The sequence below is a fragment of the Ranitomeya variabilis genome, chromosome 1 (assembly GCF_051348905.1).
Source record: "Ranitomeya variabilis isolate aRanVar5 chromosome 1, aRanVar5.hap1, whole genome shotgun sequence".
In the NCBI taxonomy this organism is placed as follows: domain Eukaryota; kingdom Metazoa; phylum Chordata; class Amphibia; order Anura; family Dendrobatidae; genus Ranitomeya; species Ranitomeya variabilis.
Window position 1 is genome coordinate 120,107,164 of NC_135232.1, and position 17,485 is coordinate 120,124,648.

Below are 17,485 nucleotides of genomic sequence, written 5' to 3' on the forward strand. Positions count from 1 at the left end.
ACACACTAATGTAACGCCCACCTCTGCCCCTATTTAACGCTATTTTTATCCCATCTTCCAAAAACATGGTGACAGGTTCCCTTTAATTAAATTTTCTGGGTGTATTTTGGATCCATACGTGCTCCAGTAGGTCTCCTGCACAGGGGTGGATTAAGGGTAGCCAGGGCCTCGGGCTGTTCAGACACTGTGGGCCCCCCGGTCATGTGACGGGGTCATGCGACAGGGTCATCATATACCTGAACCAGATTATTCCAGAAAAATAGTTGCTGTGTGAAACTATAACCTGTCAAACATCCATTGATCTAGTCAATTTACCCTTCAGTTCAGTATATAGTAAACAGTGTATAGTGTCAGTGTATAGGTAACACACTGACTCACCAGGGACATAAATTTAAATTCTAGTCGATTTTTTTTATAGGGAATTTTATTTGTAATTCTAATAAAGTCATATTTTAAACAGTTTTTAGGAACACATCACTATAACAGGCAATATACCATGCAGCTTTGACTAGCACAGGACTAAATTGAAGCACTGGCCAACAGGGAGATAATGACGCATGAAAGGGAAGTCTGGCTGATGCTTATATATATATATACACACACACACACACACACACACACACACACGGAGCTACGGACAGGGGGCTGTAACCCTGACGAAGAAGTGCGGCACACTTCGAAACGCGTTGTTTTTTTGGCCCCAGCAAGGCTCCGTACCTAAGTGACATCACACACTGCCGAGCAGTGTCAGCCATTTTTTTTCTTCTCTCTGTGTAACCAGGGATGCCACCGGCCGGGACGTCCCTGGCTCTGCGAGGATCTGCGAGTCCTCCCTGCTTACTGCATAGATCCTCAGGCGGTGCACGCTCAGCAGATCACTCGCTCAGCAGATCACTCACTCAGCCCTGCAAGAACTTGCAGCAGAGTACTGATCATCTGCGAAGCATCGGCAGATATCTGCACATCAATTGGACTCTCACCTACCAGACTCATTGTGAATCCTAAGGTATGTGAACCTAATTAGTGTGCAGTCTAAACAAAATCCACAATTTAGTGTTATTGCCTAATGCCTGCGGGCTGAATTCTCCGTGCATTTACGGCAGTAATTTGTGCGACTAATAGCCCTAATGGCTTATTCAGTGTCTACCTACTAGCAACTGGCATCAGTTGTCTACTATATAATTGTCCAAGGGTCACTTCCGTCTTTCTGTCTCTCTGTCTTTCTGTCTCTCTTTCTTTCTGTCTGTCTGTCACGGAAATCCAGTGCACTCAGTGCCCCCTCCATACTCCCCCCCCCCCCCCCCCCCCAGTCAGCACCCACATAGCGTTAAAAGGACTGCCTTACAACACGGCATAACGCGGTGTAAGGCAGTCCATTAACGCTGCCATTAACCCTCTGTGTGACCAACTTTTTACTATTGATGCTGCCTATGCGGCATAAATCGTAAAAACATATAATGTTAAAAATAATTAAAAAAAAAAATCATTATATACTCACCCTCTGACAGCCCCCGGATCCAGCCCAGGCCTTTCCCGCTCCTCGCGCGCCGCTCTGGTCGCAATAATGCATTACGGCAATGACCGGAGATGACGTAGCGGTCTTGTGAGACCGCTACATCATCACGTGTTATTGCCGCTTGGGACCGGAGCGGCGCGCGAGGAGCGGGAAAGGCCTGGGATGGATCGGGGGCCGTCGGAGGGTGAGTATATAACTATTTTTTATTTTAATTCTTTTTTTTAACAGGGATATGGTGCCCACATTGCTATATACTGCGTGGGCTGTGTTATATACTGCGTGGGCTGTTATATACTACGTCGGCTCTGCAATATACTGCTGCAATATACTGGTGCCATTCAGATGCCTTTCTGATGGTATTGTATGATGATTAGGCACTTGCCTCTATTTCAAGGCATTGAAGGAATGAAAAAATAGGCAACGTTGAAGACTGTACATGCATTGGTCGACCAAACTTTGGGTAGCAGATGAAACACATCATGCTTACTTCTTGAAGATATCAGATCATGTCCTGCAGTACCATCGTTTAGAACTGGCAGCAACCAGCTATATCCATCTACTTTTCAGAGAAGTCTGACCAGAAGTTGTCTTTATGGAAGAGTGTAACCAAATACAATACCTTTGGCACGGAAACAAGGTGACTCACCGTCAGGTTTGTGGAGTCAGAGTCAGAGTTGGAGTCTGTATAAAATGGACCGACTCAGAATCCTAAAATAAATAATAAATTGGGTACAGTAGTTCAATACAGTATGTGTTCTAAATTTTTTCATAACAATTTGGGAATGTTATGAAATGTCCTATAAATGTCAGCTCTGTTCCTGATCTAAGGATCTTAGCTTTTAGTTGAGATGAATCCGTAGTGTATGTACATCCTCAGTAGTGACCAGTGATGTAGAATCGGGAGTAGCGGAGTCGAGAGTCAAGAAGATTGGGGAGCCGGAGGTTTGGCTTACTGACGCCACAGACCTGTTCACCATGTGACTCAACTATGTGCAAACATATAGGACCTGGGGTGCAGGAAAATAGCAGCAGGTAATCAGAACGTTTGAGTCAAAATGTAAAGTGTTTAACTGTATAGAAACGCATTTTGTCACACCCAAAAGTCTGGATAGTGATACAATAATTAGAGCCTGCAGGCAACAGCGAAGCGTGGACATTTTTTTGCAAGTTTTGGGCCTCATTTCAGCAAGTGGAGTTGGGAATTTACTCAAGATTAATGGTGTCCTTAATTCTGAGAAATACAGGCAAGTACTCATCCATCATGTAATATCACCAAGGAGGCATCTGATTGGCATCAAATATTTTTTGCAGCAGGACAATGATCTCAGTCATACAGCCAATATCATAAAGAACTATCTTCAGTTTAAAGAAGAACAAAGAGTCGTGGAAGCGATGATATCATTGTAAGAAGTCATGATATTTTTGTGAGAAGTGATGACAGCCCTGATTTCAAAATCACTTGTGCATGTGGGGTTACATGAAGATATAGTGGTTTGCGCAAGCCTACATCCATAAAAGATAAATGGTAGTTCTCTTAGATGTATTGAACAACCTCATTGCCAATTGAAGGAAAGTATGCCTTAAAGTGAAGCTGACAATATACCTAAGATGTAGGCTTAAGGGTTATATTCTCCTTCTATAAAGTGATGGCATATTGCTAGGATATCACTTTATGATCAGCGGAATGTCCCCTCTGAGGCCTCCACTGATCCGGGAAAGAAAGAGGTTACAGCACTGTTAGGCTATGTTCACACGTTGCATTTTTGCTGTGTTTACTGTGCCAAGTTTAAGCGGCTTTTAAGCAGGTTTTGCTATGTTTTTGTCAGGGTGCATTTGTCTCTTGTGTATGCCGATAAAGTTTAGTGCATAAAAAAAGTCTGACTTAACTTAATCAGATTTTGGCACCGAAAATGCAGCAAAACCTCATACCTGTGTTTTTTGTTTCATTTTTGCAGCGTTTTTGCACTACCCATTGGTTTCAATCAGTGAGAAACGCTCAAAAAAGTGACATGCTGCATTTTGCCAAAAAGCAAGCACTTGCATCAAAACAGTCAGGCAAAAAAACAAGCTATGCATGAGATTTCTGAAATCTCATTGACTTTGTGGGTATTATGAAACACAGTTGAAAATTTGCATAAATGTGAATATATACAGTACAGACCAAAAGTTTGGACACACCTTCTCATTTAAAGATTTTTCTGTATTTTCATGACTATGAAAATTGTACATTCACACTGAAGGCATCAAAACTGAATTAACCCATGTGGAATTATATACTGTACTTAACAAAAAAGTGTTAAACAACTGAAATTATGTCTTATATTCTAGGTTCTTCAAAGTAGCCACCTTTTGCTTTGATGACTGCTTTGCACACTCTTGGCATTCTCTTGATGAGCTTCAAGAGGTCACCGGGAATGGTCTTCCAACAATCTTGAAGGAGTTCGAGATGCTTAGCACTTGTTGGCTCTTTTGCCTTCACTCTGCGGTCCAGCTCACCCCAAACCACCTCGAATGGGTTCAGGTCTGGTGACTGTGGAGGCCAGGTCATCTGGCGTAGCACCCCATCACTCTCCTTCTTGGTCAAATAGCCCTTACACAGGCTGGAGGTGTGTTTGGGGTCATTGTCCTGTTGAAAAATAAATGATGGTCCAACTAAACATAAACCGGATGGAATAGCATGCCGCTGCAAGATGCTGTGGTAGTCATGCTGGTTCAGTATGCCTTCAAATTTGAATAAATCCCCAACAGTGTCACCAGCAAAGCAGCCCCATACCATCACACCTCCTCCTCCATGCTTCACGGTGGGAACCAGGCATGTAGAGTCCATCCGTTCACCTTTTCTGCGTCTCACAAAGACAAGGTGGTTGGAACCAAAGATCTCAAATTTGGACTCATCAGACCAAAGCACAGATTTCCACTGGTTTAATGTCCATTCCTTGTGTTCTTTAGCCCAAACAAGTCTCTTTTGCTTGTTGCCTGTCCTTAGCAGTGGTTTCCTAGCAGCTGTTTTACCATGAAGGCCTGCTGCACAAAGTCTCCTCTTAACAGTTGTTGTAGAGATGTGTCTGCTGCTAGAACTCTGTGTGGCATTGACCTGATCTCTAATCTGAGCTGTTGTTAACCTGCGATTTCTGATGCTGGAGACTCGGATAAACTTATCCTCAGAAGCAGAGGTGACTCTTGGTCTTCCTTTCCTGGGGCGGTCCTCATGTAAGCCAGTTTCTTTGTAGCGCTTGATGGTTTTTGCCACTGCACTTGGGGACACTTTCAAAGTTTGCCAAATTTTTCGGACTGACTGACCTTCATTTCTTAAAGTAATGATGGCCACTCGTTTTTCTTTACTTAGCTGCTTTTTTCTTGCCATAATACAAATTCTAACAATCTATTCAGTAGGACTATCAGCTGTGTATCCACCAGACTTCTGCACAACACAACTGATGGTCCCAACCCTATTTATAAGGCAAGAAATCCCACTTATTAAATCTGACAGGGCACACCTGTGAAGAGAAAACCATTCCCGGTGACTACCTCTTGAAGCTCATCAAGAGAATGCCAAGAGTGTGCAAAGCAGTCATCAAAGCAAAAGGTGGCTACTTTGAAGAACCTAGAATATAAGACATATTTTCAGTTGTTTCACACTTTTTTGTTAAGTATATAATTCCACATGTGTTAATTCATAGTATTGATGCCTTCAGTGTGAATGTACAACTTTCATAGTCATGAAAATACAGAAAAATCTTTAAATGAGAAGGTGTGTCCAAACTTTTGGTCTGTACTGTGTATATATATATATATATATACACTCACCGGCCACTTTATTAGGTACACCATGCTAGTAACGGGTTGGACCCCCTTTTGCCTTCAGAACTGCCTCAATTCTTCGTGGCATAGATTCAACAAGGTGCTGGAAGCATTCCTCAGAGATTTTGGTCCATATTGACATGATGGCATCACACAGTTGCCGCAGATTTGTCGGCTGCACATCCCAAAGATGCTCCATACAAGGCAGGATGGATCCATGCTTTCATGTTGATTACGCCAAATTCTGACCCTACCATCCGAATGTCGCAGCAGAAATCGAGACTCATCAGACCAAGCAACGTTTTTCCAATCTTCTACTGTCCAATTTCGATGAGCTTGTACAAATTGTAGCCTCAGTTTCCTGTTCTTAGCTGAAAGGAGTGGTACCCGGTGTGGTCTTCTGCTGCTGTAGCCCATCTGCCTCAAAGTTCGACGCACTGTGCGTTCAGAGATGCTCTTAGGCCTACCTTGGTTGTAACGGGTGGCGATTTGAGTCACTGTTGCCTTTCTATCAGCTCGAACCAGTCTGCCCATTCTCCTCTGACCTCTGGCATCAACAAGGCATTTCCGCCCACAGAACTGCCGCTCACTGGATTTTTTTTCTTATTCGGACCATTCTCTGTAAACCCTAGAGATGGTTGTGCGTGAAAATCCCAGTAGATCAGCAGTTTCTGAAATACTCAGACCAGCCCTTCTGGCACCAACAACCATGCCACGTTCAAAGGCACTCAAATCACCTTTCTTCCCCATACTGATGCTCGGTTTGAACTGCAGGAGATTGTCTTGACCATGTCTACATGCCTAAATGCACTGAGTTGCCGCCATGTGATTGGCTGATTAGAAATTAAGTGTTAACAAGAAGTTGGACAGGTGTACCTAATAAAGTGGCCGGTGAGTGTATATATATATATATATATATATATATACTGTGTGTGTGTATATATATATATATATATATATATATATATATATATATGTATATATATATATATATATATGTATATAGTGCTTCTTTGTTTTATAGGTTTTGTGCAGGCCAATCAAATTCTTCTACACCAAACTCATGACACAATGCGGCTGATTTATCAGAAATGCCTAATAGAAAAACGTTGTCTATAGCAACTAAACTCTGGTTTTGTGGGATGGGATGTACCTGTAGTTTTGAATGATGCCATTCATTTTAACATATAATGCACTGAAAAATGGAAAAAAAAATTGTACATGGGGCAAAATTATGAAATAACCCGCCACTATTTTGTTGTTCTTGGTGGGATTTGAACCCAGGACCCCAGCACTGTAATGCAACAGTGCTAACCACTAAGCCAATTGTGCTATAGTTTTCTTGTTTTTGTTTTTATGGTGTTCAGTTACCTGACAAAATTATTCTCTAGGTCAGTATGGGTACAGCAATATCAAACTTAAATTTAAAAAAAAAATTCTGGACTTTGTAAAAAATAAAATAAATAAATTGTTTGTGTTGCCATAGTCCGAGACCCATTTTTTCTGTACATAGAGCTGTGTTAGGGCTTGTTTCTATGCTCTGAGCTGTGGTTTTTATTGGTACCATTTGGGGTACTTCCAAAGTTTTGATTGCTTATTATTGCATTTTGGAGGTAAAGTGCAGCAACCGTATTCCTAGGGGATAAAAATCTTATCTGTTTATATGATGGACACAGATTCACCTATTTTCTTGCATGTCCAGCTTGTCCAAAGGTTAATATTAGATATGTTGAATCTTTTCAAACTCCAATTTCCTAAAAAATTTGTCATGCAACGAATACATTTGCAGCAAATCTCAATACTGCAAAGCTTTTAATTGCCCGGAAAAGATGTGTATAACAATCTGAGGACTCCTAGGAGTATATTGAATCCAGGAGAAGAAAAGACATCCAGCACAACCTTCCGTCTGTAAAAAATTATTTCATTTTTCTTAGAAATCCATTCAAATTATAAGAAGAAAAAAGTTGTTGAAATTATTTTAAAAAATCTTACGTATTTCAAGCGTAACAACCGCCCTTAATCATAGTATTAACGCTGTAATTACAAATTTTGCAGGCTACTTAAAATGTAAAACCAGTCCAAAAATAATAATTTTCTGGAGGTAGATGCCTGTCTTGCTTATGTTTATACACAAATGGTGCAAAAAGAAGAAGCTGATGTTTTTTCTCAAGTGGTGGTGCAAAAATTATGTTTTTTTGTGGAGTATGAAGAGCATTGCTCTTTGATAAATGAAGCAGTGATAGCTATTTTACAGGTCATCTAAAAATTATCCCTTTATTTATGGAGAAGAAACAGGTGTGTCATTTTGAAATTGTTCTTTTTTGGGGATCTGCAACAGGTTAACCATTTGTGAGGGAGGGACAGGGTGGTAGTCGTGGCTGAGGTAAAAGTCTCTTGCACACCCTGACCTCCCGTACATACAAATCACAGGTCTCCGTTCCGTTACCTGTCACGTTCTCCAGCTCCCTCTCATCTCATAATGTATACATATTAGGGAGGGAGATGAGTGAAAGATGGTCTTCTGTATCTCTGAGGGGCATTATGAAAACCTCGTCATGCCATTTTCAACATTGTGTAAATTATATTTTATGACATTTGGCTGGTAGATTTGTAGTAGTCTATTTAGATGACATTTTAATTTATTTTCCTTATCATGAGTTACACTCTGTACATGTTAGTCAGGTGTTACAAGTACTTAGGGATAACAAACTCTGTCAAGTCCACCTGTTTTCGTATGGATCTTGCAAACGTCTGGGCAGTCCTGGATTTTGATTTTCCTGAAAATTTGAAGGCTTTACAGTGGTTTCTCAGTTTCGCCAACTACTACTGCAAGTTCATCAGGAACTTTTTGGTAAGGTCTAAACAACTAACGGATATGACTGGAAAAGGGTCATACTTTTCAAGATGTTCTAGACTGGCTCGTGAAGCGTTTACGTCTGTAAAGAAAAGTTTAGCTTTTTTGTCCAGTTCAGCCTGATGGTACCCAATCATTCATTGTGATAGTAGGGGCTGTATTGTCATATTGTGCGTCTCCAAGTAAATGGTTGCCATGTGCCTTTTTATCTAAAAAAAAATGTGTCACCTACCAAAAGGAATTATGATATTGGCAATAGGGAACTTTTGGCAATAAAGTTGGCTTTTGAGGAATGCCATCATTTTTTGGAGGGAACGGTACACCCAGTCATGGTCATCACTGATCATAACATTTACTGTATCAGGAATCTGAAACGACTTACTCCTAGACAAATGGTCTATGTTGGTCACCAGGTTTAACCTTTTTGTGGCTAATCATCCGGGGGTTAGAAACATCAAAGGGGGTGCATTGTCTTGTTGTTTTCTGAGGTAAATAGTGGTGTGTAGAAGAGTCTTCATTTTTGCATCATGTTCTGATATAGAGAAGGAAATTATAGGAGCCCCCTTGGACGCCCCTGATGTTTGTCCTCCAGGTAAATTGTTTGTTCCTTTGAAACTCCGACTCATATTATTAAGTGAACATGATTCGGCTCTTGCTGGACATTCTTGTAGTAAAACTACCACTGATTTACTCTCGTCGTTTCTGGTGGTCAAGATTGCATCAGGATATCCAGAATTATGTCTCGTCTTGTGCACGTTCAAAAAAAACCCATACTCGGCTGTCCTGCAACCTTTGTCCATTCCTTGTAGACCGTGGACTTACCTGTCAGTGGATTTCATTACTGATCTGCACATGTCCACAGATAAAATGGTAATATTAGTGGTTGTAGATAGATTTAGCAAAATGGCTCATTTTATTGCGTTACCTGCATTTCTGAATGCTAAAACTTTAGCACAAGTTTTCATTAATGAGATTGTGTGACTTCATGGGACTCCCATCTGATATTGTTTCTGATCAAGGGACCCAATTTATATAACATTTTGGAAGGCATTTTGTGCTCATTTAGGAATTCATCTCTCATTTTCATCCGCCTTCCATACACAGTCTAATGGGCAGACTGAAGGGTAAATCAGAATCTTGAGACATATGAGATGTTTTGTTTCCGAAAATCAGGAGGATTGAGTGTCTTATTTAGCTTTAGCAGAGTTCGCAGTAAATTATTGTCGTAATGAATCTACCGGCAAGTCCCCGTTCTTCGGTGCATATGGTTTTCATCCACAATTCTCCACTTTTAATAGAAATCATTCTTTAGGAGTTACTGGGGAGGAGCAGTTTTCTTCATCTATTACCTCTTCGTGGCTGGAGGGTCTCAATAGTTTGTGGATGATGGGCTCCAAATATAAGCATATGGCTGATCGGAAATGCTTGTCTGGTCCAGACCTGTGTGTTGATGATTTGGGGTGGCTGTTTACTAAGGACGTTAAGTTTAAAGTTCCCTCTTGGAAACTGGGACCCTGGCTCATCGCCCCTTATGATAGTTGACGTAGTCAACCCAGTAGCATTTTGCCTTGCTTTGCCACCTACTTTCAAAATCCATAATGTGTTTCACTGGTCACTTCTCAAGAAATATATTGCATCCTCAGAACCTGCTCCATCGCCCCCCTTCCTCGGGCATCGTTAATGGGAATCTGGAGTTTCACATAGCCAAGATTATTGATTCCTTATTTGTATGTCGGTCACTTCAGTATTTGGTGCATTGGAAGGGTAACGGTCTGGAAGAGAGAATGTGGGTACCAGCGTCTTATGTTCTTGTGACCAAGTTGGTTTGGTTCTTTCATGCTTCACATTCTGATAAACCTTATGCATAGGGACCGGAGTCCCCTCTTGGGAGGGGGGATATTGTCACAGTGGTCTCCTCTAGTTCAAGGTTCAGAAGATTGCGGCGTCTGGCTGCACGTGCCCCTGCACTGGATGGATCTGCTTTGCCTTCTAGTTAGCTATGCAGACTTCCTGTGTTCTGGTGTTGCAAGGGTTCAGCTGTGCAGATTTCATTTATTCTATACAGACCAAAAAAGAAGAAAATCAAATGCAACAAAAATTGGGATCACCACACTAATGATTTTGATACAAATATATCAATTTTTTTTTGTAAACGCCACACAAAAACCATGTTAAAAACATAAAAAAAAACAAACAAACAGGGTAGAGGATTAGGATCCAAATAAACATGAGTTAAATACTAAATACTTAAAGACACTACACAGTCCAATCCAATAGTGCATATATCCGAAAGTCCCCGTATCTTACCCCAATGCTGCTAAGGCTGGGTTCACATTGCGTTATAGGCGTCCGTTAGACGGACTACATTACACTGCGGCATAACGCGGTGTAACGTAGTTCGTTAACGCCACCATTAAGTCCTATTTTGGACGCATCGCTAGCGCACACCCACAATGGGCGTGCGCTAGCGATGTGCCGTCATTGAGTGACGGACCCTGGGACGCGGGCTGCAGCGTTTCCGGGTCCGTCACTGCTAGCGCAGATAGAGCTAGCAGATGCTCTATCTGCGTTAGCGCGATGACATATCGGCGCTAGCACGATGACATATCGGCACTTGCGTTAACAGCAGCCCGTTAACGCATGTGTTGAACGGGCTGCTATTAACGCAATGTGAACCTTGCCTTAGTGAGTCACCCCTGAATCAATAGCATGGCAGACTGCGCCAGTGTTGAGACCTTTCGGTAAAGCCTTCTGAGAGTTTCCACTCTCTGAGCACTGGAGCCCTTCGTGCTCTATTGATATTTAGGCTTTTCCTTGCTTACCTGTATGGTTATAGGTAAGGCTAGGTTCACATTGCGTTAGGGCAATCCGTTAAGCGCATAGCGCTAGTGGATTGCGCTAACGCAATGTATCTATAGGGATCGCGTTTGCCGATTCTGCTAGCGCAGATCCCCTGCAAGCAGCGTCCGAGGTCCGTCAGAAAATAACGGCACATCGCTAGCGCGTGCTGAAAATGGCATGCGCTAGCGATGCGTTAGAGATCAGAATCACATTGCCGTCAATGGGTGCGCTAACGGACCCGTTGCATGGCGTTAATTGCGACAATTTCGCCATGCAACGCAGTCCGTTAGCGTTAACCCATTAATGCAATGTGAACCTAGCCTTAGTCAATTGTGCTAAGTGTGTGTATAACTTGTCACTCCAAAGAGTCTTGCTGTTATTTACTACCATTTCAATTGGATAACAGCATGCGTATACTGATTATTATTATTCTAACACTTGGTTTATTTGATCTATGCACTATTGGATTGGACTGTGTAGTGTCTCTGAGTATTTAACTCATGTTTATTTGGAACCTAATCCTATACCCTGTTTGAGGGTTTTTAACATGGTTTTTGTGTGGTGTTTACAATAAAAATTGTTATATTTGTATCAAAATCATTAGTGTGGTGATCCCAATTTTTGATGCATTTACTTTTCTTCTTTTTTGGTCTGTTTACATTTAAATGCATCTGGAGATCCCCCTTTCTATTTAAAGTGGATGGTGCCCGCTCCAATCGTGTTTTGTGCTTTCATTTCTTTGTCGCAGGGTTAAACAGTACTGTTTATTTCCTAGAGCTGTCCATCCTGAGTTATCTCAGCTCTTTGTAGTTTTCCACTCCCCTATAAATACTCACCTGTTAGCTTTAGCTGTTGCCAGTGAGAGTTTGCCATAACTGGTTTGGGGCTGGAGGTGTGAGATCTTGAAAAGAGGTCTTCTCTGGAAATATCTGCCTGAAAGTTTGTGGAAGTGCCTTTCCTTGCCTTATCTCCTATTTGGTTTGCCTCACCATTTCCTTCCCCTTTCCCTTTTCAGTAGTCTGGGAGCTTTTTGTGTGATTGCTGTTTCTGTTATCCTTGTTTGTTTCCATTGTGTTCCTGCTGTATAACGCACTAGTCAAGGTCGGTCTCAAGGTAAGATAGGGATAGGAACGCGATCGCTGCACAGGGTGAAGTAACCAGTCTAGGGATTATAGGGAGCTCGAGGTTGCACAGGGCGAATGTCAGGGATGCCCCCCTTTAATCTCTCCCTAGTGGGAGAGCTACCCTTCCCCTTCCATCCCACTGTGCGTCGTCATACTTCTACATATAGAATAGCTCTCCTCCGCCCCTTTGTAAAAGTAGGGTGTAAATTCTGTAAGTAACCCCATTCTTTTTTTTAAATAAAGTATATTTAAATAATATTTTGTTTTCGGATCTATTTTACCAATACCTCATCTTTTTAGAAATGAAAGACAGTTTTATATTACCTATCATGTTTATTTGTCACGTAAGGGCGCTGTTTCGTTTGTTGTTCACAACTATAAAACCTAATCTAGCTGCCAACTAATAGATTTCATTCCATTTCTTCTTAATGCCTATTACAGATTGTAGTATATGTTTAACTTGGGCGTGTAATCAGAAAACAATGTAGTTTCTTACAGACAATAATTTGTGTCGAACTCTTTTAAAAATTGTATTTATCTCTGGCCCTGTAATCCAGCCTTACGTCTTGACTCCTATTCTTTACTTGCTATAAACACACCATATTACATTAAGCTATTAAGCTCCTTTCTATTCGTGGGGATTCAGTGCCGTTTGCCAAAGTTGTCTTGGCAAAGCCCAGTTCTGTTTCTTGCCAGAACATTTGGAATTAATAATCTAATTTCCTTTGGATATTGTTTACCATTGCTGAATAACAGACATTGCCAATGTTTTCTTATATTGGTATTTTAAGGCTGCATTCACATTTTACCAGTTTGTTTCTGTACATTTTGTACATATCCTAACATCACCCCATTGTTCATTTTAGGATCGCAGGCCAAATTGGGAGTTTGAAAACCTGCTCATCCATCTTTGCCTTTGATCAACTCCAGGGAAATCAAATGTTAGACTGAAGAATACTGTCATCTCAGATGCCCAGATCATACTTTACCTCAAGCTCGATTTGTCACTCTGCTGTATGTTGATGGACCGTGACTAACAAATCCTAATGTGTGACTGATACAGCTTGGCCAATCGCAGAATACCTAGTGACAAAGGCTAGAACCCAAATGAGGTGGATCGGATGTTCTCATGAAGGCTACCAGGTCAAGCAGACATATTAAATTGAATTTTATTTGTCATGATTGGTTAATAAAATATTTACAAATTAAAGCCAAAGGAATGAATGAAAAAGCTGAACATTTCTAGACGTTTTGGTATAGAAATATTTGTTAGTTTTACATTTCTTAGAAGTGAAATACATATGAAGTCTCCACCATCTGTCTCACGAGCTTGGGTAAAACTGACATTTTCTTCAGTTGAAGAATCAGAAATGGAGACCTGGATCAGCACTGTCTTCTGTTGCCACTATTGAATCAAGGTCGGTGTCTTTTTGATTGCTTGCGGAGTCGCTCCATATGCAACAACCAGAAACAGCTTGGCTGAACCTTGTCGCCATTTCTGATTCTTTCACTGTGGGAAACTCCTGGAAGCGGTTTCCACTGTCTCTCTCGGAATAGCTGCAATTAGCTCAGTTAGCACAGCTGTATCAGGTGAGCAGGTTTCCTTATAGAGCTCACCTTTTATAACTTGACATAAACTTACAACGCTGAGATAGCATCACGTCTTTTTTTCCTCTCTTAAGATATTCCATACATATTCCATTCTTTAGTTGAAATTGTTTTTGATGAGAAAAAATATGAGAGGATCATGAATAAAACAATAAAGAACCGTTTGGTCATAACATGTAAAAACAATGGTTTGTAGTGAAATCAATTCTTCATCCTGGTCATCTCTATTTATATTACAAGACCACTATGGCAATTTGGCCTTCGATGATAAGGCAGTAGATCAGAATATTACTCAGGAGCAATCTTCAGTACAAACGCCAACCTAGAAGAAGATGAGCATCTCTGAAATAGCAGTTAGTTGGAGTCAACCTGACATTTTGATTGGAACAGACCCTTTCTCTTTCACCTAATTTTGGAAAGGTGTGGCTTACCAATTCTGCATAAGAGCTCTATATCTTTAAAGGGAATCTGTCACCCCATAGGATATATATAACCTATTAATATGGGCCTACAGGTGATAGAAATGTTAAGTCCTACCTGTATGCCTAATATTTGCGGTGTTGTTGAGAATGTATGCTAATGATTTCTTCCAGGATCTGGGGCTTGCGATGTCTGGAAGAAATCTCTGCCTCCTGTCTTCATTATCTCTCTCCCATCAGTGTCACGGTGCTACGTGATGTGTAATGGTGGCCCTGGAATCCCGCACCCTGCAATAGCACGATTATATGTACCTATTCCACCTTTCTGTGGGCATTGGTTTAATCTTTCTTCTGTGCAGGCATTGGCGTGCACGGAGATAAGGTGCTCTTACCACTTCCTTCTCCCTGCTTAGATAGGAACCATACAATTTCTGATGCCCCTGGCACCCATGTATGCATGGTGGGGAGAGCACCTTATTGCCGTGCACGCTGGAGGTTACTGCCATGGAAGTATCAGTGAGCAGAAGAGCTTTTGCAGGGCGCAGGTGCAATATTCCGGGGCCACCATTACACGTCACATGGCACTTAGAGATGAGCGAGCCCGAACAGTAAAGTTTGGGGTCCGTACCAAACACATACTGTTCGGCACGGACTCAGAACACGGACTTCGCCAGGAAGTCCGTGTTACTGTTTGGGTTTGTCTCCCCAAACACTGGGTATTTCTTGTGTTGTCATGTGCATGACAGAGTGGCAACCACTGCCTCTGATTGGCGGTAAAATCCTTACCGCCGGTCAGACAGCCACTTTTCCCACGCTGTCAAATGACAGCATGAGACCGCAGTTGTGATTGGAGATAAAAACCTCCTGTCACTGACGTCGGCTGATGGGACTACTTCCCCATCAGCCTACACCTTCTGCCCATGGCTTAGTAATATTGTAAATAAAGACACAGCAAGAATAAAGTCTTTTATTTGAAATAAAAAACACACTTTGACTTTTTTAATTAAAAATAACATAGTTATACTCAACTAACGCCCGTTCTATTGAAGCCCTTGTCTCCTGTAATAAAACAAAAATAAAAAAACAATAATATCCCTTACCTGTCTGTCGTTCTGTCCCACGCTGTAATCCATGTCTGGGGATCAACAGTTTTCAACCTGGACAGTGCCAAGATGTGATCGTCCAAGCTAAGAACCACTGAGGTATGAGCAGCATAAATGACCAGCGGTGACATCATCGAGATTACCACTGGTCACTGAGGCTACATTCCCAGCCGGGCCCCTGAGCTGCGTGTACCTCGGTGAGATCACTGCTAGCACAGTGAGAAAAATTCTCACAGTGTAGAGGTGAGTTCACCGCAGTACACCGGGAGAAATTTCTGGCTTGAGGAACTTCTCTAACAGAGAAGAGCAGAAACAGAAGTGGATAGCCCCAGTTAATCTCAATGACCGGCCTTCTCAATGAGCTTATTGAGTGTGGCTTTTAAGGTCTTATTGAAGTGCTCCACTAGGCCGACTGTGTGTGGATGGTAGACTGAGGTTCGCAGCTGGGCAATCTAGAGGACCTTACACAGCTTCTTCGTCACCTTGCTCATGAAGTATGCCCCTTGGTCTGTCAAGATCTCCTTTGGCAGGCTGCTCCTAGAACAAATATGGACAAGCTTTTGGGCTATACACTTGGCAGATGAGTTCCAGAGGGGTACAGCCTATGGGTACCGAGTTGCATAGTCCGTAATCACCAGGATGTAGTGATGTCCCCATGCAGACTTAACTAGGGGACCGACTAGGTCCATTGCAGTTCTCTTAAATGGGACCTTTATAACAGATAATAGGACTAGTGGACTTTGAAAGTGGGAAGAGGGAGGGGTTACCTGGCAGATGGGGCAGTGTCATAGAAAATATTAAAAATTCTTGAGGTCCCTCATGTCCCCCCTCCTTTCTTTTTCTTTCATGTACCATTTGTCATGACAAGATAGGAGTGTGCACTCCATGCTATGTTTATGTAAAATGGCAGGGTACAGAGCTGTGAAGCCGCTTAATTAACCCCTTAACGACTGCCGATACGCCTTTTAACGGCGGCAGTTAAGGGTACTTAAACCACAGCGCCACTTTTTAACAGCGCTGAAGTTTAAGGTTATAGCGCCCCTCAGAGTCGGAATTTCTCTGGGGTCTCAGCTGCCGGGGGTAGCTGAGACCCCAGAGAACATGATTTAGGTTGATTTTTCAGACCCCAGTGTTGCAATCACTGTCATTAGCGGTATAACGGCGACCACAAAAAAAAGTCTGATTTTCCATTTAATTTCTTTCTCCTCTGATGTGATCGCACATCAGAGGAGAGAGAAATAGGGTCCCCGGATCACCCCCTCTGTACCTCTGGAGTCTCTGCCATCCCCTCATGATGTCCCCCAGGCCACCGGAGTCTTCTTCCAGGAGAAAATGAGGGGCACATGCGCAGTGCGCCATTGAGATCTGCTGGCTGGCTACAATAGGAAATTTTTCCTATTGGGTCATTTTGATCACTGTGATAGACCCTATCACAGTGATCAAAATAAAAAAAATAGTAAACAAAGGCCCCTTTTGTCACCCCCTTAGTTAGGGAAAAATAATAAAATGAAAAATATATATTTATTTCCATTTTTCCATTAGGGTTAGAGTTGGGTAAGGGGTTAGCATTAGGGTTAACATTAGCGTTTAGGCTTAGCATTAGGGTTAGGGTTGGGACTAGGGTTAGTGGTGTGTTGGGGTTAGGGTTGGGATTAGGGTTGATATTAGGGTTAGAGGTGTGTTGGGGTTGGGGTGGGGATTACGGTTTGGGGTGTGTTGAGGTTGGGGTGGGGATTACGGTTAGGGGTGTGTTGGTTAGGGCTGTGGTTAGGATTATGGTTAGGGTTAGGGGTGTGTTAGGGTTAGGTTTGTGGTTAGGGTTATGGTTAGGGTTGGGAATAGGGTTAGGGGTGTGTTGGGGTTAGTGTTAGGGTTGGGATTAGGGTTACCGTTAGAAATTGGGGATTTCCACTGTTTACATGGCGCCACCATTGATTCCAGCAAATTTTGCGTTCAAAAAGTCAAACAGTGCTCCCTCCCTTGTGAGCCCTGCCATGCACTCAGAGGTTTACACCCACATATGGGGTATCAGCATACTCAAGACAAATCGCACAACAATTTTGGGGGTCTAATTTCTCCTGTTACCCTTGGGAAAATAAAAATTTGGGGACGAAAAGATTATTTTTGTGGAAAAAAATCTGATTTTTGATTTTCTCGGCTCTACGCTATAAACTTCTGTGAAGCATTTGAGGGTTAAAAGTGCTCACCACACATCTAGA

The 17,485-nt window shown here is 42.1% G+C and overlaps 1 protein-coding gene across 3 annotated transcripts in view; it reads left to right on the forward strand.

The window, feature by feature from the left end:
- Nucleotides 1–15,981, forward strand: part of ATG10 (autophagy related 10) — a 267,809-nt gene extending 251,828 nt beyond the window's left edge. For all 3 annotated transcript variants that reach the window (XM_077288565.1, XM_077288573.1, XM_077288557.1), the window contains one exon: nt 13,003–15,981. The gene's annotated coding sequence lies outside the window, so the exon portion shown is untranslated. The remainder of the gene's footprint in view (nt 1–13,002) is intronic.
- Nucleotides 15,982–17,485: the final 1,504 nt, after the last annotated feature.